The 26,077-nt window shown below is 37.0% G+C and overlaps 1 pseudogene; it reads left to right on the top strand.

Moving 5' to 3' along the window:
• The window catches only part of LOC112944125, a 219,604-nt pseudogene that overhangs the window by 13,205 nt on the left and 180,322 nt on the right, over positions 1-26,077 (top strand).

Below are 26,077 nucleotides of genomic sequence, written 5' to 3'. Positions count from 1 at the left end.
CTCACAGCTGATAGAAAAATGCAATATAAGATAATTCATTGTTCAYGAAGTGAGAAAAATATGTGCAAAGAACGGAAGGAATTATGTAGGACCTAGGTAATCATTTATTTATAGATCTCTGAAGAAATACTGAACTTAGCATATATACCATCTGTTAAATATCTGTACTACTCCTAAATGCTTATTAGCAATTTAAATGTATGCCAAACACTTGATCATAACTATCTTATTTGATTCTTTTTTTGACAAACAACATTATGCTTTATTAGGTTATCTCTTCTTAAGTTATAAAGTTATGCTAGGTAACCCAGTAACAGGGAAAACAAGACCATTTGTACTGCTGTTGGTATAAAGGCAGACTGAGGGCCATACATTCCAGAAATATTAGATTATAAAAAGCAGCAAAACAAAGTATCTACATTTATATGCACAATCAAGTTTTCTTTAATAGTTAAAACATTTTAAATCACAAATAATTGGTGAAAAATCCACATACATACATACAAACACACACAAACACGAACACACAACACAGAAAAGGAGAAGAAAAATAGGATGCATAATGTATTGGGCAGAAAGATTGCTTCCAGCAAAAAGAAACATTATTCCTGATGGTCTCCCTCATTCCTCTGTTATCACCCTGGGCCACATCTCAAAACGAGACAGTTTCATAATTCATCACTTTATTACATGTGAATGAAGTGTCATAGTACTTCTTGGGAAGTAGGTCTGCCTGGAAAAAATGGTCCTGAAGATGAAGAGGGAAATAAGACTATGATTCCCACAACAAGTTATTTTTACTTATTTTGCCTTGTTTTAGCACAAGTTTTAGCACAMGTAGAAAAGAAAAAGAAGGAAACTGAATAGTCTATCAATCTATTTTCTTAATTTCCTCAGAATTAAATTTTATGAACAAGTAAGCCCTTAAGCAGATCTACACATTCAGATAATATACCATAAAACCTTTTAAGTATGAACACAAACATGTGATTAGTCAGACATACTAGATCGACACATCATTGATTTATTTTCCAGTTAATATCAGAGAATAGAATAAAAGTATGAATACCTCACTTTTGCCTTTCTTCTCCTGGAATGTACAGGCTGCAATCCAGAGATGCAGCAGGCAGGCAATTAAAAGAACATCACCGTTTAAAACACTTTCTCTGTGTATTGACAGATACCATCTATTGTGACTATGACAGTGTAAGGAGGTGCTATAGCAGCCTAATTCAATTCATTCACTTCTGAGTAGAGAGTGTCTTCAAAGGAGACCAATATACAGGAGATGAAGAGCAAGGAAAGAAAATACAGCTCTGTAAAGTTCAAAAACGAGGGAGCAAACTGATACATTGGCATAAATAGCTAAGCCTGTACAGGTAGCAATCATTATTGCTTTGACCAGCTAGAACTCTCTCTACTGAATGCAGAATGAGGTAATTATTCAGCTGATAAATGAGACATGTGAAACCCAAAGTTGTAGTAAGGTAAACAAAGGTAAAGAAAACAAGCTTAAGGTAAATAGACTATGCTATAAAGAAGATATATTTAAGGAATGGTTGATATTATTTATTAAAACAAATTTTGAATGTATTTCAAGCAAATATTTCCCAAAATACCACCAAAAGCAGGAAGCCTTCTCACTAGAAGAGCTAGATCAAAAATGTTTAAGCATTGTAGAGTTTTGACTACATTTAGGAATAAATCTGATAGATAATAACTGGGATTTTTTTTTCTCTCTCTCTATAGACCTTGAAAATTTTGAAACCAAAGCAAGAAGAACGGTGTCAGTCAGAGAAGGACAAGGAGTGGTTCTGCTTTGTGGTCCTCCAACTTATCATGGAGGTATGACAAGCTCTACAGAGTGTGAAGAAGTATTAACTCCTATAGCTCAAGAGAAGAAGCCTATACAGGCCCATTAACCCTAGAATTTGTGCAGCCCTCCTGAAGTTTTAAAGGAAAATAAACTGAGGCTGTCCTAAAGCAGGATTTTCAAAGGAAGATCTAAAGGTCTGTTTACCAGGGGTAAGTCGTCATTCATTGGGCATACACTCCTAATTATTCTTTGCAGGGTCAATCATGACGTTCTGATTTCCAGCATCAACCATTAGATTATTCATGATAATAAATTCATACATCTTTTTAACTACTGACTGAACTGGATTCTACAAATACCACAGAATTAGCCATCAAGTCCCATTTGTGTAACTATTGGAAGTGAATAGGCCTTGAGCAAATGATCTTTTATGATTTTTTTTTGCCTGCTCTTGGAAGTTGAGAGCAACAGACATTCCCATTTACAAACCAGGGGTGCTAAAACTGTATCAAAACTGCTTTGATGTCYGGAGTAAAACCATAACTTCCTAGAAAAACTAAGGATGAATGAAATTTTATATTATAAATTTTATATTATARAAAAAAGAAACTATCAATAGACTAATTAACAAATCAGCTTGTTCTAGACTGGAAGAGTCAATGCTTGGATCACTCATACTGAGTTTCCCATGAAAGTGATCACACACACGGGAACTTCAATTTACTATGTGCTGACACTTTGTTCACGGAAAAGTATTCTCAGTTATTCCAGAGGACAAGTTCTCATGAAAAGAAGGTAAATAGTGATCTATAAAGAGAATGCAATACATTGGAGATATACAGAAACTCATCAATCAATTTAAATCCAGCAAGTCTTGAACAGGGAAGAAATGTCAGCTGACTTAGCGTTTACAGTAGTAGAAAAAGAGGTATATAATCCAAAAGACGAAGTGAAACCCAATCCCTAAGGGCAGAAAAAGCTTGAAAGAGTTCTTGAGATGTATCAGTGGGACAGACAGAAAGGCATCACATCCATCTCCGAGTCGGCTATATGGTTTCCTCTTGCTGTAGGATAAAATTGAAATTTGACAAATCAGAGTGAGTAGAACAAAACATTTAGAACAAATAAATAGTTTAAAAGTGAGTCTAACAGATTAACTGAACTGACAAAATGCTGCCCCTGAACAAACTCTTTGCCACGGTGTTCCTTAAGCTGGAGATGCAAGCTACTGATCAACAGGTACAAATAACATTATCTGAAATAACAAGCCTCTAGAGAACAGAAACTCTGTCATCTAAAAACATTGTGATCCAAAACTTTCATAATTCAGGTGTGTTTCTGATATGCTGTAAACACTTTTTCACATTCACATTACACAGAAAATTCAAGACCTACATTAACAAGGCTGATTTTCAAACATGTGTAGTTTTTTGATATAGTGGGCAAAAACATATTTACTTTGCTTTTGTGTGCTGTATATGCTTCTTTTTTTACAGTGTACAGAAAACCCATTTCTTTTTCTACRTGAAAGAAAACTGATATAAAAAATAATCTAAAAGATATACAATGTGTTAGACAATTACGTGGTAAGAAGAAAGATCCAGCAGGTTTGGAAGAGTTACTCCAAAAGCTTTTACAAYAGCATTAGACCTTAGACAGACTCTTAGAGAACAAAAGCCTCCTACAATTGCTATTATAGCCATACTAAAGCTTCTAAGAGTCAATCTAGCCTGAATTTCTACTAATAAATRTAAGTAGTGTTAGTAAAGCTAAATACAAGACTACATGACTCAAAGAAAAAAAAACATTTTTAAGGCATACTTTACAACTTAGGTCCAGTAAGATATTAGAAAAGCTTCTGTAGTAAATGAACAAGAAAAACCCAGCAACCTTTTTAAAAAGAGTGAAAACTAAGCTGACCCACACTAGAGCCTTTATTTCYTGACACTTCATTTCTTCTTTCATTCTTCATTCTAGGTCGCTTGCCTATTTTTGCATCAGCCTCTCTTTGGGCTCAGCTGCTGTTATTTATAAGGTTCCCTAATATATTTTATGAAGTTGAGCATCTAAATTCCTTCTGCTTGTTAATAAGGCTCTAGAGTGGGAAATAGGGGAATAGAGTGGGAATAAGGCTGAGTGGGAAAATTGTGTTTGTTTCTCTGGGAAAAGTCTTCTCTCTTGTCTATGCTCTTCAGGWCAGTTGTTTTTCCATAACTGATTAAAATAGTTTTATTCTACTCATCAAAAACAGGCACGTCTTATGTAGGTGTAAGAGGTATATAAAAAGCACACGGAGACAAAGGCAGTCTAATCCTTTCATTTCCATAACTGTTCTTGAGTTTGAACTGACTGGGTGATTAAGAAAATGCTGACTAAATGTTAATTCTTGGCTCTGGTCTGTTATTTATTTTTGTAGGACTGATAGAAAAAGAAATCTTATATAAGGACTGTTTTCTTCACACTTGGCACTGTGGAGCTTTGTTGGAATATTAGGAGCGACAGGAATCAAATATTTGCATTTAATTGTGCATATGAACTTCCAAGAGCAGAAGCTTTCCAGTACAGGTTTTCTCTGTAGCACAGTTAGTATAACAAGGTTAGCTAAAACAAAAAAAAATCTCAAAGTGACAGACCTGTTGACCTGTTTGGTGGAGAAATACGCCTAATTCTCAACCAGCAAAAGAGCAATGAAGAAGAATACATGAAGCCAATCAACAGAAAACCTGGGTGTGTAGGAAGAAATATAAGGGATATGATGAGAAAAGCAGTAGGACTTCTAGGTAAAAAGGGTCTTGGAGTCCCTGCCCCAGGTTGTTTCCATGTTTTATATTGAACAGTCTGATAAAATATGTAATCTTCCAATGAAGTTGATATGTATCTCCCCTTACAAAGCTGAGTACAGTCTTAATTATCAGTTTAGAGAAATTTTCTACAGTTGAGAGTCATTTTCTCTATGCTTTTATCACTCAGTGCTCCTATGAATCTTYAATTCTTTTCTGCAAGCTTCAACAGGAGGAGTAGAAAGTCTCCTCTGCGACACTAGCCTTTAGCTGTTCTCCTGCGGAATGAGCAATATTGATTTGAATTTGCTCAGGCTGAGGAAAGCACTGAAATGTTTTATTCCCACGACTAGTGTATCAAAAGCGATTATCAACTGCTCTCCTCTCAGCTGTGCTCTGAAAAAAAGGAGCCCACAAGTGACTAGCTGAGGCAATACTCTCCTTTTGCTTGCCCAAGCTCTCAACTTGCCTATCAGTTATTTCTTGTCCGGATGCAATGTCTCTTGACTTCAGGTACACCCCATGACACTGAAGCAGGTTTTATTAGATTTAGTCACCTTATCCCACTCTAGGTTATTGGCTCTAGGCAAAAAAAAAAAAAAAAAAAAAAGAACCTAATATTACATCTCGAATAAAATAGCCTATGCTGTGGCATATGTATAATTAACTCTATATTGCTATAATTATCTCTCCCCTGACACGTACTTCCTTTAAAGTAAATGCAGTTCTGTACACTCCGAGACATCTCCTCACACAGTTAATAACAGCATCAGGATCATTATCCTTTGAGAGCAAACAACATTTTCTAGTGTTAAGTGCTCAAATATGTTCATTTGGGCTGAGACCAATCAGGCTAACAGGAACTGTAGASAGAATCATGCAACAGTTGAATAGAATTAAAAAATGAGTTAGCTGAAGGTGATTAATGTTTTCTAAACTTCCTGTGAGACTGACATACAGGAGTTGAATTAAAAAATAGAGGGCAAAAATTTTATGATTAACACCACTTTATTTCGCTGTAAATGTTTCTGTAAACCAAATCCTGAAATTTTCATACTGTTCTGATACTTCCACATATAGGTGGCAGCCTGTAGTTAAATGGAAAATAAAAAATAAACCAAGCAAATGATAACTGTAACTTTTTCTTCTTCAGCCAAGCAGCTTACAACAATTTTCAAGTGTTCATTTTAGCTAGACTTCATTAGCCAGTTATATGCTTTGTAATTTCCCCTTTATGCATCTACTATTTAGTAGATGTATTATTTTTTATAGACTCTGCTCAAGAACTGWTTTACTCACGCAATTGAATATAATTCTAAAAGTTATGGCATGGGCCTTTTAATCCTTTCTTTTGACCGTTYAATGGGTCTGTTACAAATCTGATTTATTCTGACTAAACAAAAATTAAAATATTTAAGTAACAGTAGCTTCTTTTATAACACAATGTATTTTCTAAACAACAATGTATTTTAATATGTTAGCCTAATGTAACTTTCTAAGAAAAAATATATTTTAAGGCAGTAGGCCTTAAGTTAGTCCTACGCCTTAGAAAAGAACAAAGGTTTGAGGTCCAAAGCTCTGTTCTTCTCTCTGCCTCTCTCTCTGGATTTCATCTAATTCCCACTGAAGTCAATTAAAATTAGGGCTTCTGCAGAATTCAGTGGATTTGAATTAGACTTTAGGCAAATAAGGCCCAGGGGTTGGTGATGATGATTCTGCAGTTAGAAGAGTGATAGTGTTTATATTCCTTAATACTGAGGAAAGGATTTAAATATGAAAAGGACTTGCACTTGTCCCCAGTTAATGCAGAAATTCATCAACRGGCCCTAAGGCAGTAATGCAGTACAGACAGACAAGAGAGAGTAACAGAAACTTTGGAAGCTAAAGTGAACTTAAAACTTCCAAAAATGGAAACCAGGAGAGACAAGAACTGACTCTTTGCTAATTCATGAGGTCAGTTTGTAGACTTACCTCTTGAAGTTGTTCTCTATAGCATAAAGTTGGTTTTAATAGATTTTATTAGGATTCATATTGTCTGTCTTGCACAGAGAATTTAGCTTCTTTTAATCTGAGCTTTATCACCAGTTCTTACAGAAGGAATACTTATTTTAATTACAGAATCACAAGATACCTCGAGTTCAAAGAAAGCTTTGGATATCATCTAGTACAACACTTGTGCTCAAGCAGGGGCAGCTAGAGAAAGTTGCCCAGGACAATGTCCAACTGAGTTTTAAGTATCTCAAAGGACAGAAATTCCACAACCTCTCTGGGCAACCTGTTCCAAAACATTCTCTGGATTCTAATACATGCACAGTAGTAGACTATTTCAGATATTTTTGCATCCTCTGGTACAATGGCTAGAGTAAAAAGCAGCCTACTGCACGATTTAATCAAGACAAGTATATAAAAAAAACCTGACCATTCTCTGGAAACACAAAATTTCTAATATTAGTCCTACAGTGTTAAAGAATAACATAAAACTCCATAAAATTATGAGAGTTTGCAGACAGATTACTGTASCAATGTCGCAGTGGAGGGGGGGGTGGAGCAGAGGGACAGGACATAAATAATCTTTTTCAAATGGCACTGTTGGTGGGGAGAACATGTAAAAACAAAGCTATTGGCAGAACACTTAGCTTATGAATTATGCATTTAATTAAGAAAAGCCAAACTTGAAACTTCTAATTTACTGTGTTTTATTAAAAACAGAATTGCAATATTACTCATGTCTCTGCTGGAATACAATTGAATGCTTCAGTCAGGTGTCACCTGCCAGGCACCTGGAAGGAGCAGCAGTTTTACAAACTGCTGACATAAAACTGCGGGGGTACSTACTTTGCAGTGCAATGTTTTATAAGCCACAAATTAGTTTGCTAAGGTACCACGCATAGGGGTTAGCCAAGAAGTCCTCCTGAGAGAACCAAGATCCTCACTTAGATGCTTAACTCACACATAGTCCTGCCCTGCCGAACTGGACTAATCAAAGACGTGCATTGTGGAACATAATATGGAYGAACATGGCAGAAATGGAATCTGAAGGAATCTGAAATAGGGCAGGAAACACAGCATGCAAAAATGGAAGGTGATGAGAAAGCTACAGATAATAAGGGTCAAATGTGCAACTAATACTGCACAGGAAAAAAATCGTAACACATTATAATCCCAAAGAATGTATTTTGGACTAAGAATAGACTAGCTTTTCAACATTCTATGGTCTAACTGGAGATTCACATCAGAACAGTGCAGATGTCATCCGCATYAAAACATGAGCATGTTTTTTGCTTGATATCATTTGTTAAGAATGAAACTTGGAAATGGGCTAAAATTCAAGAACACATAGTTAATGGACCACATAGAACAAATTTATCAGAGCTTCAGATAGCTCTTACCACTCTCTTCTCCACAAAGATAGCCTAGAGTGCAGTCTTAGCAATAGCCCTTCCTGTTAAAATCTTTCAGATCTGAAGTAGCCTATTTTTGCCTATGCTATTTATGCTGCAGTAATCACTTACAGAAGCATTTAAACTGCAAGGGGTGGTCTGTATTCAAAGAGCAATGGTTAACTCAATAAAGGTAACTAGACTCAGAAAACCAGTCTTTCCAAAGAGCGTACATTTTCTTTAGGAATGCTGAAATAACCTTAGGTTGTTGACCTCTATTTAGTTTAAGTTCACTTTGACAATCCTTTTTAAAGGCTGTAAGCTTTTAAAGTGTTTAGAGCTTTCCTAGAGGTTAAAAGCCTGACTTGCAGACAGCACAAATTAATCAAATATACCTGTGGAAGCTATATTGAGAAGCAGAGAAATAAAGCAAATAGAAAGCTAATAAGAGGAGAAATGATCTTTCCTTTCAAATAAGACTTTTATATTAACTAATCTTAGGGCTAATTTTTATATAAGGAGGGGAAGAATATTTTTAGAGCTGAATTTAGCACCATATGCAGGTGGGATTTTCTTCAGCAGGGGGGAGTGGGCAGAGGGAACACCGGGGGAGAGCARAACAACTACCAGATTTGTAGCGTTTCTGCTAAAGCTTATTTACCTTTCCATACACTGTCAAGCTACTTCTCTTTAAATACTTCTTTAATTGTGTGTAAGTTACTACAGGCTTTATATTTCAAGTTATCATTTTGTATTTCCATTTGTTGCATGGAATGCATGTGATATACACCGATATTACTGAAGTACTTATTTTAAAAACAGTAAATGATACAAGTAAATGAAGACTAAGTTATGCTGATGTGACACACAGAACTTACCGTTTTAAACACGTTTTATGGGGGGGTGAAAAAAAGTGGACCAAAAGAACATATTGATAATGAATGAAATCCCTCAGCTCTTACTCTGTACTTAGAAAAATCAAATGACTGAGCTTTATGCACCTTAGCATGCATTTCTTTATGCACAAGATTGTAGCTGAAACTGGTGGTGCTATACCTGCTCTGGGTTCCACTGAGTAAACACCACTGATTCTCGTTGTCCTCACACTAATCCTTTTTCTGCACATTTTTTAATATCATGCTAACGATGTGCATATAGTGGGTTATATGTATATTAAGTAGATGCTGTTTGTAACTAAAGACTCCTTAATGGCATATCAGGATTTTTTTTTCCTTATAGATTTTTTCGAGTAGGTTAGAAGTCTAATACAGAGCATTGCTGTTTTTCTCAGTGTGCTTTTTCTCCTTTCTAACTGAACACAGACTCGTACCGAATTTTTCGCTAGCACTGGAATCAATTGAAAATCATTATTACACAGCTAACATTTATATATGAATAAAATAGGAGATAAAAAAGATTGCAGGTGAAATAATCTTAACTTACTAGACAAAGCTGGATATTTAGAGGTGCACAGACTATTAGTGGTAGCGCTGAAAGCTCTGAGGAGCCTAGCTCCAGCTGTTTACAATTATAGTTAGACACATAAAAGAGCAGTACTGTGGCCATCTGTACCTTTAGATGCCTGAATTCCACTAAAATTCTAGTCCCTGCTATTGTCTGTTTATGTTAAAATCAATTCAGCTCAACATTTGTTGAGCTGTACCTCTGATCTGCCACAACCACTAATGGTTATCATCTCTCTTGGATTTCAGAACTACATTCCCATTATCCATAATTTTCTGTATTCATACTGTTAGTCCACTGGTTCAGAGAATGCTGTCAACTGCTACTACCTCTGTGCTATGAATAACAGATCTCTCACATCTAAGGCAGATTATAGGCAACCTGCTGTGTTTTTTGTCTGGAAGAAAAAAAAAAAAGCTTAAATGAAAGCAGTTTCACAGTACTTAGAATAGCATCTCTTCTATTGAACAGGAAATTGTACCTAGTGGACACTGCTAAAAGAACTTTCAAACGTAAGCACAGGAAAACAAAAGTGCAAACATTAAAATTCCTTTTTATCTGGCAGATATCAAACTCACATAATTAAGAAATATTCCTTCAGGAAGACCATAGGCTCTTGAAGCAGACACATTCCACATACCTCACATCATTGCTGTTTGAGAGCTTAAGAGTTACTAAAGCTCAAGAAGCCCTCCAAGAAGAAGTATTCTTGGTGCAGTCCGCACTGCAAAACTCTCGTCACGYGTCTTCCTTTAAAGCTGTGTGATTAACACACACTTAAACACTCTTGAAGTCTGCTTATGAACCCCAATTTGTTCTGAAGGGAACAAACATCAGTAGGACAGAGATGCAGCGCTGAAGCATAACAGCCGAACCACAGCCTGCACCAGCCACAGCCGGTCCCAGCCGGTTCCAGATGGTTCCAGGCGGTTCCAAACTCCCGCACCTCGTGCCCAAACTGCAACCAATCAGAATAGCCGCTAGCACCCTTGGGTGCCAAAATGGTGGCCAGTCAGAGGAGGGCACGGCCACGGAGGGTGGGGTCATGGTGGCAGCGGGCAGGTAGGTGGTGGCYGAGCCATCATGGTGGCCGGGCCACGATGGCAGCCTGTGTTGTGTAGCGCTGTGCCCGATGGGCTCTGTCGGAGCCACTGAGCGGGGAACCGGGAGCTGTAAGAGGAAAGGAGCAGCCCTGGGAGCCACTGAGCCCATTGATGCAAGGGGTGCAGCGGTGGGGTCAGCCTCGAGGAGGGCATCAAGGGCCAGAGCGTTGCTCATGCTGTTGCCTGGCTTGCTCGCTGGCATGCCCTCAAGGAAAAGGTGAGGATGTGGCGAAGGGATTCTGAAGCCCTCCAGAGACAAAGGAATTAGAAAACTGAGGAGGCTGGAGTGCCCTTAAGTCAGAGTAGTTGAGGCTGCTTTGCATGTGACAAACCAAAGCGGTCAAAAGTGCTTTAGGCTGCGCCCCTGTCCTACAGGATGCAATTAACAGAAGAGAAGCTTTGGAAAATAAATCAGTCTCCATTGCCAAAAATATAATGGCAAGTGAAAGGAATTTAAGTAGCATATGTCAATATGATGATCAGTGCAAGGAACTTGGACCAAAAATGTGCATTACATGCTATTTAATTATTTAAATGGATGGTAAACTGAGGTAGGAAGTAGCTATTTGACTGTTTGAAATGCTTTCGTCCACAGCAATCCATTAAAAGAAATGAGGCTATGTTTTATAGTAGTATGTGTTATGTTGATGTGTTATGTTAAAGACTGTCTCAGTATTAAGTTATGGTTTGGATCAATGTATTTTAGTCATACCTTGGACATAAATTGTTCATTTATATACATATATACATTATTTATCCCTCAAAGCAAGGTATTTGCTTGTGATTATAATGAGTTACTGTTTTTTTATATTTCTGTATTTCTGATTTCTGAAATTTCTTTTTGTTAAAGGAAAACTAGGATCTGAAATAAAAAAGAACCAAAATAATTTCCATGTCTGATGTGTATGTGAATTCAACTGCACCTGTCATTATGTAAATATAATTATATTCATCTTATTCTCTGATATGGAGAATCAGTGTCCATTGCTCTCTGCTGCTGGCACTTCGTCAGCTCTAGCTAGGAAGTGCATTTTCTTGCTGTTAGTGTAACAAAGATAATTGAGCAGTCCTATTTGGACTCCGAGTGTGACCAGCTTCATTCAAATTGCATAAAAATACCAGGCATAACTTCCTCACTAAATGACTACTCTTGTATGTTCTTGAGGGTTTTATGTAAGCAGCTATAGAGGGGTCAGTTGGAAGGCTTGAAACAGGTATATATGCATACGAATCAGTTTTGCTAAAAGTGAAACTTGCTGTGTTTAACCATGCTCCTGATAATGGTTAGAATTTGAACCTCCCATGGCTAGCTGGGACCTCTTGGAAGATCCACTCCTCACAACTGAGTTACAGTGAGCATCCTGTTTCCAGTGATGCCCTGGCCTCAGGCTGCTGCCCCTAAATGAGCAGTTATATCAGGTTTCACCTACCTTTCCTTCTTTGTTCTTACCCAAATAATGTAACAAGGCTAGAAGTCCCTGTATTTTAATTACTGTAACCCTTTAATTATAGTTCTGCCGTGTTTTAGAAGTTGACACAGACGTGATCACTTTGTGAATCTTGGCTTTGTCTCACTTACGTAAGTAGTCATGTTTCACATTTTCTAAACTGCAAATTTAATTTTATTGTGAAGAGCCCTCAGATACGTGGGATAAAAGACAAGGCACAAATGCAGTGCATCTGCTAACTGTGGAGTCTTTGCTACAGAAAGATGGAACTTTCATTTTGGTGCAGGGTGTAATGCAGCAGAGAAATGAATTTCATGTTCAGTGTGACAAGACTTGTCACAGCCAAAAAATATTTTCCATCTTCTTTTCTATCTAAGTTGGTAACTTATGGATTTGTGATTCTGTCGTCAATAGGGTAGAATATAAATAAAAATTAATATCTGTGCCTGGTATTTGTAGATGCTCCAAAGCTTTCAAGTAAACTATAGATTTATGCACAAATACACTAATATTTATGTGCTGTTTTCTTATTTACACAGCTGAAAGTAAGGCTTTACTTTTCATGAAGTGTAATAAATCTGAGTGTATTTGTTGCTTTTCAGATATTGTGAATATTTGCAACCTCAAACAATTACTTGTTTTAATCTGGTTATTGGCACTGACTAAATGAAAAGGAAGGTTTTTTTCTGTTTTGATTTTGGTTGCTAGATCACCGCTAGATTAGTACTGGGAGGTACTCATCTGTAARTGTGTCGGATGCTAGTCTTGGATACAGTATGTTCACCCAGAATTACGCTACAGGAGTGCACAGTGCTTTATCTATTAAATTAAGCTTTGTATACCTGCACTTAGACAATGGTTTCACTTCCTAAAATATCAACTTATAAAATAAAAATGACTTRTAACAGACTTTCTCACCTTTAAAATGAATTTTAAATTCACTCTGGAAACCCTGAGATCATGGAATATTGGGGTGGCGGAGAAGCAATGAAGAAATGCAGATTTTTTCCAATTGCCTTGATAATGAAGGTTCTCTTTATCGGTGATAGTAACACAGCTAAAATACAGTCTGCAATCTGCAGCATTCATTTAACCTATAAATCAGATTGAAGAGGAGCTGCTGTCCTAACAAATGAATTCTGTCTTCTGATAAAAGTAGGCCACTCAGTGCAGCCTCCCCAATAGGAGAACAAAATGCTGTTAAGTATTTATTGCAATTACATATTTAAATAGAGCAAAGTTGATGAACCAAACTCTTGAGTTTTATATCTGTCATTCTGCTATAGTTAACATCAGAGAATGTACATTTCAAACACCATTGTTATGAAGGCTAGGGCTAAAAATGAGGAGAGTTCGCCTTGAAACATCCCTAAGGAAGTCATTATARCTATCTGGTATGGATAAGGAAAACAGGGCAGCATCTTCTGCTCACAGTTTGGTAAACTTGACTTGACAAGTTGACAGAAGAGACCTTTTTCTACAGAGTCCTGCCTCTGGCCTAGGTGTCAGCTGTGGACTTTCCTTATTCATAAATAGTCAGTACTAAGTCAGGCTGCAGAATAGGAAATATTTAGATGAAGCACTTTCCCGTGTGGAGCATGAATGAATGCATTTAACTTGTTGGTCCTGCGTGTTACTGTTGGGTTTCTTTTATGTGCTTGTTCCTCCCAAAGAAACAAAAATCTAGAAGGAGCTTTGAACAAAGTAAAGTGCTTCTGGCATTCAATGCACTTCATGATTCTATTCTGCTATTCATCTGTTGTTTAATATGCAACAGCACTTAAAAACCTGGCCATGATCTCTTTTGTCATCAACAGTCTGCATCAATCTATTTCAAGACTGCAAATACCACCAGTTATCTTCATGACTTGATCGTGGTGATAATAGGACAGCCATATTCAATGCAATAGCTACATTTTCTAAATGATTAAAAAGTAGTCTGGGTCACAGGAATTCTCCGTGAATGATACTGCCAAAAATTTATGGGGAAATAGCACCTTCTAACAGAACAACTACTGCATTTGGCAAAAATATAAAGGTTTCTGGTAAGGAATAATATTAAACAGGTACCTGAAAAAATATTTTTCTGCCTTTTGGTGGAGGATAAATAATAAAGGTGGTGATGGCAACTATTACTGTTGGAAGAATTTGAGGATTTAAGCAACTATTTAGGTTTTGAACCAAGGTGGTAAACAGAAGAACAAAATCTCAGTTATTCTTTCCCTTGCTTTTCCTAGTTTATAAGGTCTGCCACATTCCAGTCCCATATCAGCAATAAATTGCTCAGGTCTCTTGAAGAGGTCATATGCAAGTCAGAAATCTGTGCCTACAAATTGTGTGTGTGTGTATGAGAATATTTAGCATGCGGGACTGTCTTCAAAATCTGGAATAGACTGTGTGCACTTACAGACTGCTGTCGCCAGCAGCTCAGTTACCCTGTTGATAAAGGTTAGCTGGGTAGTTAACTCTTCTGCTCCCCAAGTAGCTCTCGGAGATCGCTCTGCTAAATTTGTTGTCTCCAGTTGTGTGTTACAGAGCAGAGGGAGGGATAGCCTAGAGATGCTGTTGCTTAGCTTATTAACCTCCACCTGCCCTCAGCCTTACCTCTAGCATACCTGCCCTGTGTTTTGAGTTCATAATGCAATGCAGAAATAAGCAGATATTACATGTTATTCATTGCATTTCAGAGTGGCCGAGCTGTAAATTGTCTTGTATGCAGTCTTGTCTTTGCTTATGCACCTGTACTTACACGGTGAACATCTGACCATTTGTTCARTCCACACAAATGGACAAGCACTCACGCTATTTATGGATCCTTACTCTTGCTATCTTTGAGTGATTTCATTAATACCATGGCTAAACAGACTTAAAATGCAGGATTAGGCCTAAATTTGCTTAATAGGTTAGGGTTTTTTTTAGGTATTACTTAATTTCTCAGGTTAATAAACAAGGATTTGAACCAGAGACCTAAATAATTTGAAGTTACATCCTCAGCTAACAAGCAATAAATGCTTCTTAAGCTGGAATACCAAGTCAGAGATGCTGGGAACTATTAAGAAAAGGGCAACATGTTCTTCTAATTCATATGAAAGTTATTTTAAAGTTTAGTACTGAATGTTTGCTGTTGACATTACTTCCAATGGAAAAGTAGTCAGCATTTAGTCAAAGCTTCTTCAAAATGTAACTGCTCTTCTGCTGAGGGAAAAGCAGCTTTAGTTTTCAGTAATGGAAAAGCAACTGTGAAATCCAAGACTATTAATATTTCAAAGTGTTCTGGTGACATAATAGATCATGAAAGTGAGGCTTGTATGGTTTGTGATATTACYAGAAATCCAAGAAGTATTTATAGCTTTCTTCCCACTTGACTATTTTTTATCACATAGAATACATTGATCCAAATATAAATGAAAATGATAAGCTACAAAAACATGAAACAGAAATATTCTCTTTGGTCTTTATCTCCTTTCAAACTCTATGTCTAATGCTTTCCCACTTCCACACTCAACTGTCTTTCTGCGTACTCCACCCTGACTCCTTTTTTAATACCTTGATTTATTGGCTTTAGCTCCTCTGAATTCTTGCCCAGTGCTTCATATTGTGAGATGTTAAAATACCTCTAATGCTACAGAGAATTTGTTTACTCTGAAAACTGGTCAATATTTCAGTGCTTCTGTAGTGTTTGTTTTCATTTCCAAAGTTTTTCCTTCGATCTGTTATCTCTGTTTAAGGATGGGATTTGACTCTCAGTTACTGAGTTACTGTGGCTAAATCAAACTTGGGCTATCAATCATACAGCTGATTGAGGAATGAAGTCTGATTATAAGATTTGTATTTCAAAACAAGTTGGGTGAATTATAAAACTATAGTCTAACTAACCTCTGTATTCCACTAGTAGAAATGTAAATTATTTCTTTTAATTATTTTAAGGCCTTTGACCACTTCTCCCTCAAACTGCAAGGAAATTATATTACATCTGCTGCCATAATAAATGCTCTTTCTTTTTCTGTATTGACAATGTAATTATTTAGTCCAGTTCCTACTATTAGTTGGAAGAGGTCTGATGAAAACTCGTTGAGGAAAATCAAACATGACAAAACCAAAGGAGTACTTGAAATCCCAGATGTTCAGGAAGAAGATGAAGGCTCTTATGAGTGTATTGCAGGAAATACTTGTGGAAGAAACATTGCAAGAGGTCAATTATTTGTCTATGGTAAACAGATTAATTTCTTCATTTATTTTAGAATATGGTAGTGTGCAGATGTGTTTTTGTAGATGAAGTCTATTAGCCCCATACTGAAGAGATGAAATGTAGCTCAGGTTAAGCTGATTAAAAAATGATTGGCGGTCTTCAGTGACCTTCACTGAATTAAATCCTCAGCAAATGAAGATATTTTGCATTAAAGCTCGGATTGGAAATGTGGACTGTGCCATGATGAAGTTGTAAAGGTTAATATGAGACATAAAATCCTCAGTACACTCACACAGAACTGTAAGGGCAGACAAAAAGGTTTACTCTCAGTACCTCACTGTAGCATAAAGCTGTGCTGCCCCAGAAGCAGATCTGGGAGGGCAGAGCAGTCTCCCAGTCTGRTTCCTGCTTGTCTAAAAGAGGGGAATAATGTTTCTGTGAAACTGATCCCTCTTCTGCCTTTCTTCCTGTGCTCATTAGTTGCCTGTGGTCCATCATGTGATGCTTCATTACAGGAAATGTGAGTTGTATGCTCTTTATTCCCATTCCTAATGCAGTGGGGTTAAAATGAACATATTTTGACAGAATAAGAATTTGTGAAGATATTCTCTTTAGCTTATAAAATTTTTAAAAGAAGAGAGAAAAAGAAGAGAGAAATAATACAACAATGAAGAACAACAACTACAGAAAGCAAAATTATGAGCCTATGTTTAATGTCTAGTGAGAAGACCATGGCAAGCTCTTTTTTTAAGGAAGTCCCTATTAATACAAAGAGATACAAGATTTATTTTTATTTTCATTGTCCACTAATTTTCACAGAATATCCATCAAGCAGGACCATTAAAATTAAGTTCAGAAGACTACCTGGGCATGAGTAATAACAGCAAATTTAATTAAAAAATTATGATCGTTAATGCAGTTTAAAACAATGTGCTTATTAATTATGCTTTGTAAGTTAATTAATACCTGTTGCTAGTGAAATATAACAGCACTCATGAAGCATTTGCACAAGAGTTTTCTAATAATTTTAGGGTTGGCCTGGTATAATATCTATGTAATTGACTTTCTCCTAATTGCTTTACAGCCACGTCTTTATTCACTCTGTATAGCTTGTTCATTTAGGAAATAAGCTTTCTGATGCAGGTACTCTCTGCTCTTTTGTGTATGATTCCTATACCCAGCATCTTAAACTCTGATAATAATAAGGATGCCAGGTAATTAGAATTACTCTTAAGTATGGTGACCTTTGTCAGTTTTATCCCAGATACTTATATGTTTTCTATCAACCATCCAGGATGGTTGGTTTTCTACCAACCATCWGCTGGTCCAATAGCTCTAGAGAGGTAGAGAGGGGGACATTTTCAGTATCTTGTTCTTTTTGTCTCAGTGGATGACAATTCCATCCCTAAAACAGAACTGTCCTTTATAAGGACTAAATATGGAGTGTATAGAGTTGTACTTAAATAACTTAGCCAAGAAAGCCAGTATCCTTCTACAGAGCATTAAACTATATCCATTTATTTTAGAGGCTGGAGTCAGAGACACCTGACCTGGGACCATGCTAAGCATGTGACTTTGGTCTTATCTAAAGTTAGAAGTTAGTGGTATTCTACATGTGAGCCTCCCCGTGTTAATGTCTGCTCAGTTCAGTCCTCATGTGTTTATTTGGATGTATTTGAAGCTCATAGGTGATTCTTGCAGGTTCTCCTTTTACATAGCAATGTAAACTTAATGTGACCATGGGCTATGCTCCTGCAGATATTTAGAACGTGTTAATCTAACCAGAATCGTTCTATTTTCTTCATGTTCTGTTTGTGTTGTAAATTATATTGGAGTGATCTGTGGGSTCAGATAATGGTGGTGTCACCTATAATCCATCATTTTCTATGAGGTACCGATTAATAATTTTGATACTTCCATGTTTCGTCTACAGACTGAAGTACCTCAAGACAAAAGCTGATTTTTTTCCTTTTTTTTTTCTCAGGGTAACAGTGTCTCATTCCTTTCAGAAAAGGAATCTGGAATTGTGGCACCCAAAATCACTGCTTGTTTCTCTGAACTTAGGTTGTAGAAAGGAACAATACCTAGTCTGAGCTTCCTCATCTCTAGCTATTTGATTGCTAACATTTTTCTAACATGGTCCTGAAGTTTAGTGCCAGAGCATTGCCATTTAGAATACACTTGAAATACAGAATGAATGTGTTGGTCAAATACTAACATGATTCAGTGCTGTAGAGTACTTCCAATGAAACTACCATTTTCATGCTTAAAAKGGTTTGCATGTTCTTTTCGGCACTCCCTGAATGGGATAAAAAAAATCCAGAATGCCTTTTTATCGCTCTATGACAGTTTATTTTGGGGAKGTCAGGCAAAAGGAAAACCAAGTCCTTCCTACAGCTGATTAAAAAATGGCCAGCCTCTCACTGGCCAGAGGTAAGGATGGTATCTTCCTGTTTGCTTTCTGACATGTCTCTCTGTTTTCACAGTTTAGTCATGGTGTTCATTTTATACTCCATCGCTTTTTTTTCAAAAATGTATTAATAAATTTTTAATGAAAATTAATGAAATAAACTCTTTGCAATACTAAGCCCCAATAACTGTACATTAAAACCATATATACTGTCAACACTTTGTTATATACACAGCCACCCCGTCTTTATACAGTGTATCTTGCAGATCATCTATTTGATACAAGATACGGCAATTAGTATGCACAAGTTCAAAAGTAACTAGTACAATTAGTGAAAGAAAGGCCTGGCTAGAATTACTGAATGCATGCTTATAGGTACAGTCTCTAACGCAGGAAACCTGTAAGATGACAATTGCTTCTCTCTGAGAAAAGTGTATCATCAACTAGTATTATAAACTCATCGGCCTGTTAACATACACTTCTCCTTCTGCTCTTAAATCTGTAGGCCGGTATGGCCATTCTTATGCTCTCTTAATCAGTTAATTGAGTTACTTTGATTATCTGGAGTCATATGTAAGAATAATAAACCAAAGGAAACCAAATGATATGATAAGCAAAAGTTGAGGAGGTGGTTCACTTCAAGGATAAAGACCAAAGTTGAAAAGGAAATAATTGAGTGGTAGGAATGGAGGAAGAAAGGGGAACTCAACTGGACCTCAAACATCTAATAAATCTGATCAGGTTCTTAAGTGGGCCAAGTCTTTGAGAACTTGACTTTGGCTCTTTATTTTTTAAGACAATATATTTTTTTCATCCTGTCATGGTCAAGCTTTGGATCATTCTTCTTCCTGTCTTCAGTTCTTGGCTACCTCATGGAAAAGAGCTTCTGCAGCAACAGATTCTTTGAAGTCTGTGTTCTACTGAGGCCAAATTTTCTTCAATGTGTTAAGCATCTTTCAGGCATAAAATGGCATGGCTCATCTGTAATGCAATTTTATTTACGAGGGAAGAAATAATACTGCAATTAATTTCTGTGTAGCAAGAACAGATATGGAAGCATTTTCAAAACATATGGGGTAAATTAGCACCTTCTAAGTTGCAGCAGCCCTTGTTTGACTTACAAGTGCTATTTGAATTAATTGGAGGGAGGTCTGACCTTCCATATGATTTTTTTTCTACTGATTTAGTCCTAAACAGAGYCCAACTAGCATCTGAGAAGGCTAACCAGAATTTACTTGAATGGCGATTTCTAAGAACCTGGTAATTTCACTGATAKTGTTACTTCCACCTAAGCAAGACATTTTATTTCCCCCTTTTCTCTCTCTCTTTGAAGACAGTGATATTCAGAGTCTGTCACTCTTCTGTTGCATCCTTTCAACAAAAAAAGAATAAATGCTTTACAAATATTTTCAACCAACACTTTTATAGTACCTACTGTGTATTGTAAATGGAATACTTCAGGAAACAGAATACTCAATGTTATTGCTCAATGGACAAAATGGATAGTTTGGAGGTGAAAGTACAAGGGAGCTATAATACATTCTGTCACAGCATCCCTTTTGCTGGAAATCTCATACACTCCATATGCTTTCCAGCTTAAACCTGAATTCAAGCATATTGTCCACTTTGCCAGCTTGTCTCTCAGGCCACCTAATTGGTCACCTGTGTTATTTCTGCTTGTGCACATGTTGTGATTTATTCTTCTTTGTCTGCATAGCTCAAAAGAGCCAGCTGAGAAAAATGGAGAATTCAGCATGTATATGAAGTGCTGGTGTTACTTCATGAAAAGTTTTTATATTCAAAGGGTGTTTGTAAAAATAGAATGCATTGAGAGGATAGCAAACAGCTTGAAGGTAAAAGTAAGTACGCAGAAGATATCTGTAGTGAGAGCCTCAAAAATTAACAGTAGATAAATAATATAATGTTGCTAGTTATCTAGCAGTACACCAGCCATACAACTGCAGGCTGTGCTCTCATTAAATTTTCAAGTTAAACGAGATTGGGCTGGTCAGCTCTTGGTTGGGAGACCCCCCAAGGACAATGCAGGGAGTGAGGAAAGCAATTGTGGCTCAGTAGGCACTCTCCCTCTGGATGTACACAATAAAGATGACCCCTGAACAACCTGTGAAACTGGCTCATATCTGACAGTTAGTTGTGTAGAAAATGCTCAAGGCTTCCTGGGTTGTGCAGCCATTCCTGTCCTGCAATGTTTTGCTTTGTGGTGAAACATAACCACCAACTCACAGCTCAACAAGCAGTTCAACATATGCTACAGCAAGAATGGGTAGAGAAACCTTGAAAAGCAGTGACCTTTCAATAGGTGCCTCGTGCTCTTCAAATGCTCTGAAGAGCTTAGTGGTCCTATAAGATCATAACTGCTGTACAATCTCTAATCTGATGGATTTGTCCATGTTGATTTAAAAAAAAAAAAAAAAAAAAAAAAACCTATCTCCACCTCTGAAGCATGATCAGGGGCATTAGTAGAGTATCAGAGAACTTCAGGATGGTTTGCCCAAGCATTCTGTCAATGTTTTTGTCTTTTTCCACCATTTACCAGGAGAGAATTCACATAGAAAATGGAACTCTTATCATAACTATGCTGAATATGTCAGACTCTGGCCTCTATCTGTGTGTTGCAGAAAACAGACATGATGCTCTTTACGCCAATGCTGAGTTGTGGGTGATAGGTAAGTAAACATGAAAAAAARCAGATACTGACTAGAATAAGAAACCCTTTTGAAAGTTTAAAATTAAGGAGTGAGTGGATTAAATTCTACCTGTCAGTTCCAGCCTGCACATACTACTTTGCCAGTTTCTCTGTTCTTGATTCTTGATTATGTATCACTGTATTACTTCAGCATTTTTCCAAATAAACAGTTTAGAAATTGTAATAATAGTAGGACATAATGAATAACCATAATACTTAACTATACTTTTGTTTATCTACTTTTGCAGAAACTACAAAAGCAAAGCAATTATTGGATCCTTTATTATATTATTCAGAGAAAATTTTAGCAAGTTTATTTAACCCGTCCACTGCATTTATTTTGCTCTTTTTTATTTTTTAGCTGCAGCCCTTGATTTTTCCAAAAATCTTGTGAAAAAAATGTCTGTTGCTCAAGCTGAAGGTGAAATCACAATTGGATGTAAACCAAGCGCTTCTCCCAGAGCAGTTATTAAGTGGACAAAGGGCTTGGAGGTTTTGCACCAGAGCAGAAGGTACTGTAATAAAATAGTTTTGTGGATTGTTGGGTCTTCTCTGCTCTGTTACCATTATTTAAACATCACTGAAGCACAACTGACTTAGTATTACTTTTGACAGCTCATTGATGGAAAACTTTGATGCCAGAGGCCTATTCTTCTTTAGCAGTGGCCGTACAATTCTGCAAATATAAAACTGATTTAGAACAAAGCTAAATTAAATACACAGGGGTAATCATGTGATACATATGTTTGCGTTCATCAGCAGTTAATTCACTGCAGTGCTACCAGAATTGACTGTTTACCACATGCAAAGCCTAAGTGAATCAGCTTCATGTAGGAGACATCAGTGGAGACTTTAGGGGAAGTAGAATATACCCCCAGGCTGCAGCATAATTGCTCAGCATCTGTACACGTTGTGTAATAACCCATAGGCTATATCAAGTCTCCATATTCTGTCTTTATTGTTTAGACAAGATTTCACCAGTGGACCAGGTTAACATTATATTCCCTTGCCATTATAGTGGGTTTTTTTTCCCCRTATTTGTTTCCTTCAACATGAAACTTTTTTACACAGTGACATGGATGGGAGTTGGAAAAGACTTCATGCTACCAACTGATATATGTTTATAAAGCAGAATTGCTGTGGTTTCTTGACACCATGGGCAAGAGCAYGTCACTGAACCAGTGTTTCTCAGCCTGACTTCCAGTCCAGCAATAACAGCAATGTGGTTTTATCATGTCATTGTTTTCAGTTTGAGTATGGAATTGGTCACTCATAAAGCTCTGCAGGTCAAACATACCGCTGGTTATTCAGGGGAGGTGGTTCTGATTGTGTAAGACCTAAAATTATTATAGTTCATTGAAACAACATGATACCCAAAACTGTGACACAAGGCAATATCTTTCTATCCACACTGCAGCAACATACACTGTTGATAAAAGTAAAATAAAGGTCTAATACTCTGCTTTTCACACAGCTTTAACCTGAAGAGTGTATGTGAAAGTGCAAATCTGATGAGAGGCATTTTATATAGGTACTTGGAACAGAACACAGCAAAGCTTGCATCAGTGGCCAAGCCAGCATCTGTAGAATTTCTTGAAGAGAGCTGTCAATGACTTTTCCATCCTTTCAATAAGGCCGGTTTTGTTCTGTTTAACTGCTCAATTATTAACTAGAAGTATTTTTCTAATTAGTGCTTAGCAAATCTTATTTGCATTTTGATTGTGCAGTCTATTCAGTGAAAATGCCTATTCATTCCTACCCAATGCAGTCTACTGCTATAGTATGTAGAAAATATTCAGTATGCATAACTTGCCAAGGGTAATAACTGCATTTTCTGATGCTTGTGAGTATGGCAGCAGGGAGATCAGCACTGTCTAAGATGTATAACACATAACTAAGCCTAGAATCTGAGGCTACAGCATCATGATATTCCCATCTGATTTGCTTATAACAAAACAATATTTACATACTGCATATGGTATTTACTTGTGGTTTCGTATTAATTTACTAGCAATAATTATAAACATGCGTTGATTTCAGAGTACCCCATAAGACCCTCCACTGCTATAGCAAAAGTAAACAAAAGAAGTGGAAATTACATTGACGCAGAGGTGGAAGGAGTTTAAATTTTCCATATGTAAAACGTTACACCAATGTGTCCACTGATACAAAGTAATATTTATGGTCTGTTCATTTATTGAATGACAAAAGACATAGTACCACAGTTTCAAAGAAGATTAAATAATCTACACAATATTACTTTCAATAGGATCAGGATGCTCATGGAAAACTTACTGGTTTTGAAAAAAGGTCTTTTTCATTGAAGCATTTTGCCAATTGAGAGCTGGAACCCCATTTGCTCAGTGGAGAGCAGTGCTGTTCCCTCATCCCCAAGCACTGTAGTGAAGGCGTCTAAACATACCTGATCGGCTTCACCCAGAATTCAGATGATCATAGTTGAGGGAAAACAGAAATGAGGTAGCCCGAAACGGTGTCCTGTCATATAGACCTGCATTAATATTCAGTAATAAGTAAACATTCATAATATCTTGCTTTTTATTTTTACTTTTGAGGGGAGTCTTTGGTTTGTTTGGTTTTGTTTTGGGGGAATTGCTCACTTTTTGTTTGGCAGAGCTTAGAGGGTTTATTTTTTGGAATTTTGGGAGGGGCTGGGAAGTTGGGTTTTAGAGGGTTGGATTTTTTATGTGTGTCTTTTAGGGAGCAGGCAAAAAGTATGTCTAGGAATCAATAAAGTGTATTCAGTATTTCTGACTCCTAGACTTTCTTGTAAGGTGCCGTTCAGTTCCATCCCAGTGAAGGATGAGAACTGATTCTCTGCTATGATCTGCTTCGTTTCTTTTTCCTTCTGTTACACTACTTGGGTGAGAAGTTTAATCACATTCTAAATTTTTATTATTTGGGGAAAAGAGTATTGATGTGAAGGGCTATTAAATTTAGAAATAGAAAATTTAAAAAAAAAAAGCCAATTAATTGGCAAATTTTTAAAGCTTTCAGTCCACTGATTAAAAATAATATACCAACTACATTGCACTGTGAAATAGCATTTTGACTTGAACCAATTTGAGAAGAAATGTGTCAGGGCAGTTCAAACTGCAGTGAAACATTTCAATTACCAGAATGTCAGCAGTGTTTGTTAAGCTTCTGCTGAAGCTTTCCAGCATATCTTAAAAATAAATAAATAAATAACTGCTTGGGGAGAATCATGGCAAAATGTATTGAAATGTCCAAATTTTGCGCTACAGTACTAACAAAAGAGAGAGCTTTCATTTAGCTGAAGTAAATTGGCATTTTAAGATAGTTAGTTACATGTTATTGGCAGACATGTCCATCTCAAATGAGGTGTCTGGCTTTTAGGTGAACAAGGTTGGGTCAACGAGACGTACCCACAGTGCCCGGCCGGGGGGAGCTATAATGAGCTCACACCGCGCCAGGAGCAGCCCCAAAGAGAAACCTTCCTGTTGTCACCAGAACCACTCCGCTTTAAGCAGCCGCTGTCTGGAGGGGAAGTAGTAGAGACTTTTGTACACTGGTACTTGTATGTGCAGTGTATTTCTCACACTATGCAGTACTTACCCTTCTATTCCCAGCTTTTTATAGCGATCCAGGTAAATGAGTAGGAATGTGATATTAATACACCTTCCATTTTTGAAGTCCAGATTTAGAGGCCAAGGTTAATTGTATCTATCTCCATTTTATCCTCCTTGCTTCTGTGTCATAGAAGCTTTGTGTAGCACTAATGATGTGCCTTAGCCCTTCTGTCTCATCCATGCCTGTTTGCTTGTAAAGTTCATTTCCTATTTTAGTTTTTATCCAGAACACGTGAATTGTGGACACTGGCAATCAGAGCAACTCCAGATTACTTGGATAGCATCTCTATAAGCAAACATGAACGGATTGTAGCTCTTGATGAAACTCTGATTATATCTAGGGAACCAATGGATTTGATTCCACATCTGTTAAAGTTGATTAATCATTTCAGTTCTGTTCCTTGCTAACAACTAGATAGACAGAAATCAGAGACATGGATTTCTGTGCTTGCTTTCAATGCTTGGTTTGAAGTTACACATTAAGAAATGAAAACTCCAAAAGCTTCTGCAAAATCTGAGATTGCTTGGCAGAATTGCTTTGGCTTTTCATCTCCCAGGCCACACAGCTACTACATATTTGACATTAACAAGTTAAAAACAATCATTAGACATTTCATAAGAGATTGCTGAGAGTCACAAGAATATTCTGCCTAAAAGAAGTATCTTCTGCTCAGAGAGACCTCTGTTTTTTTTACAAAAGGCAACACGAAAGATGATACTATGAAAGACAGTAGAGGCAGGAATATATTCACATATATTTAACTGCCAAGCAYATTGGCAGTTGCCCGTTCTCAGCACTGGGTATCTAGACTTCTCAGAAGCATCATTCAATCTAGCAGGACCATAAAACATAGCAATACTCACTTACCAGTTTGTAAGCATGAGCAGAAATGTTTGGTGATCCAGCAAAAGTGATGATATTGGCATAAGAGAAGTTTTGCAATTGAAAGAATGCTAGGAAGTGCCTCTCACTGACCCGAAGTGTCTTGAATCTCCCCTTCTYTTTGCGTGTTCTTCATGTTTCCAGTTATTTCTCTCTTCTCCCCGAGAGAGAAGGCAGAGGAGTGGAAGCTATACAGGTGAGTGAAGGATGAGGAGGGAGATGCAGGGAGAAGGAAGAATGAGCACAGATGAGGGGAAGAAAAAGGTAATATTTTATTCTTCTTAATCTT

This window comes from Nothoprocta perdicaria, unplaced genomic scaffold (assembly GCF_003342845.1).
Source record: "Nothoprocta perdicaria isolate Ctin4 unplaced genomic scaffold, notPer1 scaffold_16, whole genome shotgun sequence".
Lineage (NCBI taxonomy): Eukaryota > Metazoa > Chordata > Aves > Tinamiformes > Tinamidae > Nothoprocta > Nothoprocta perdicaria.
The sequence above is the reverse complement of the archived record's forward strand: the minus strand, read 5'-3'. Positions and strand labels throughout refer to the sequence as shown.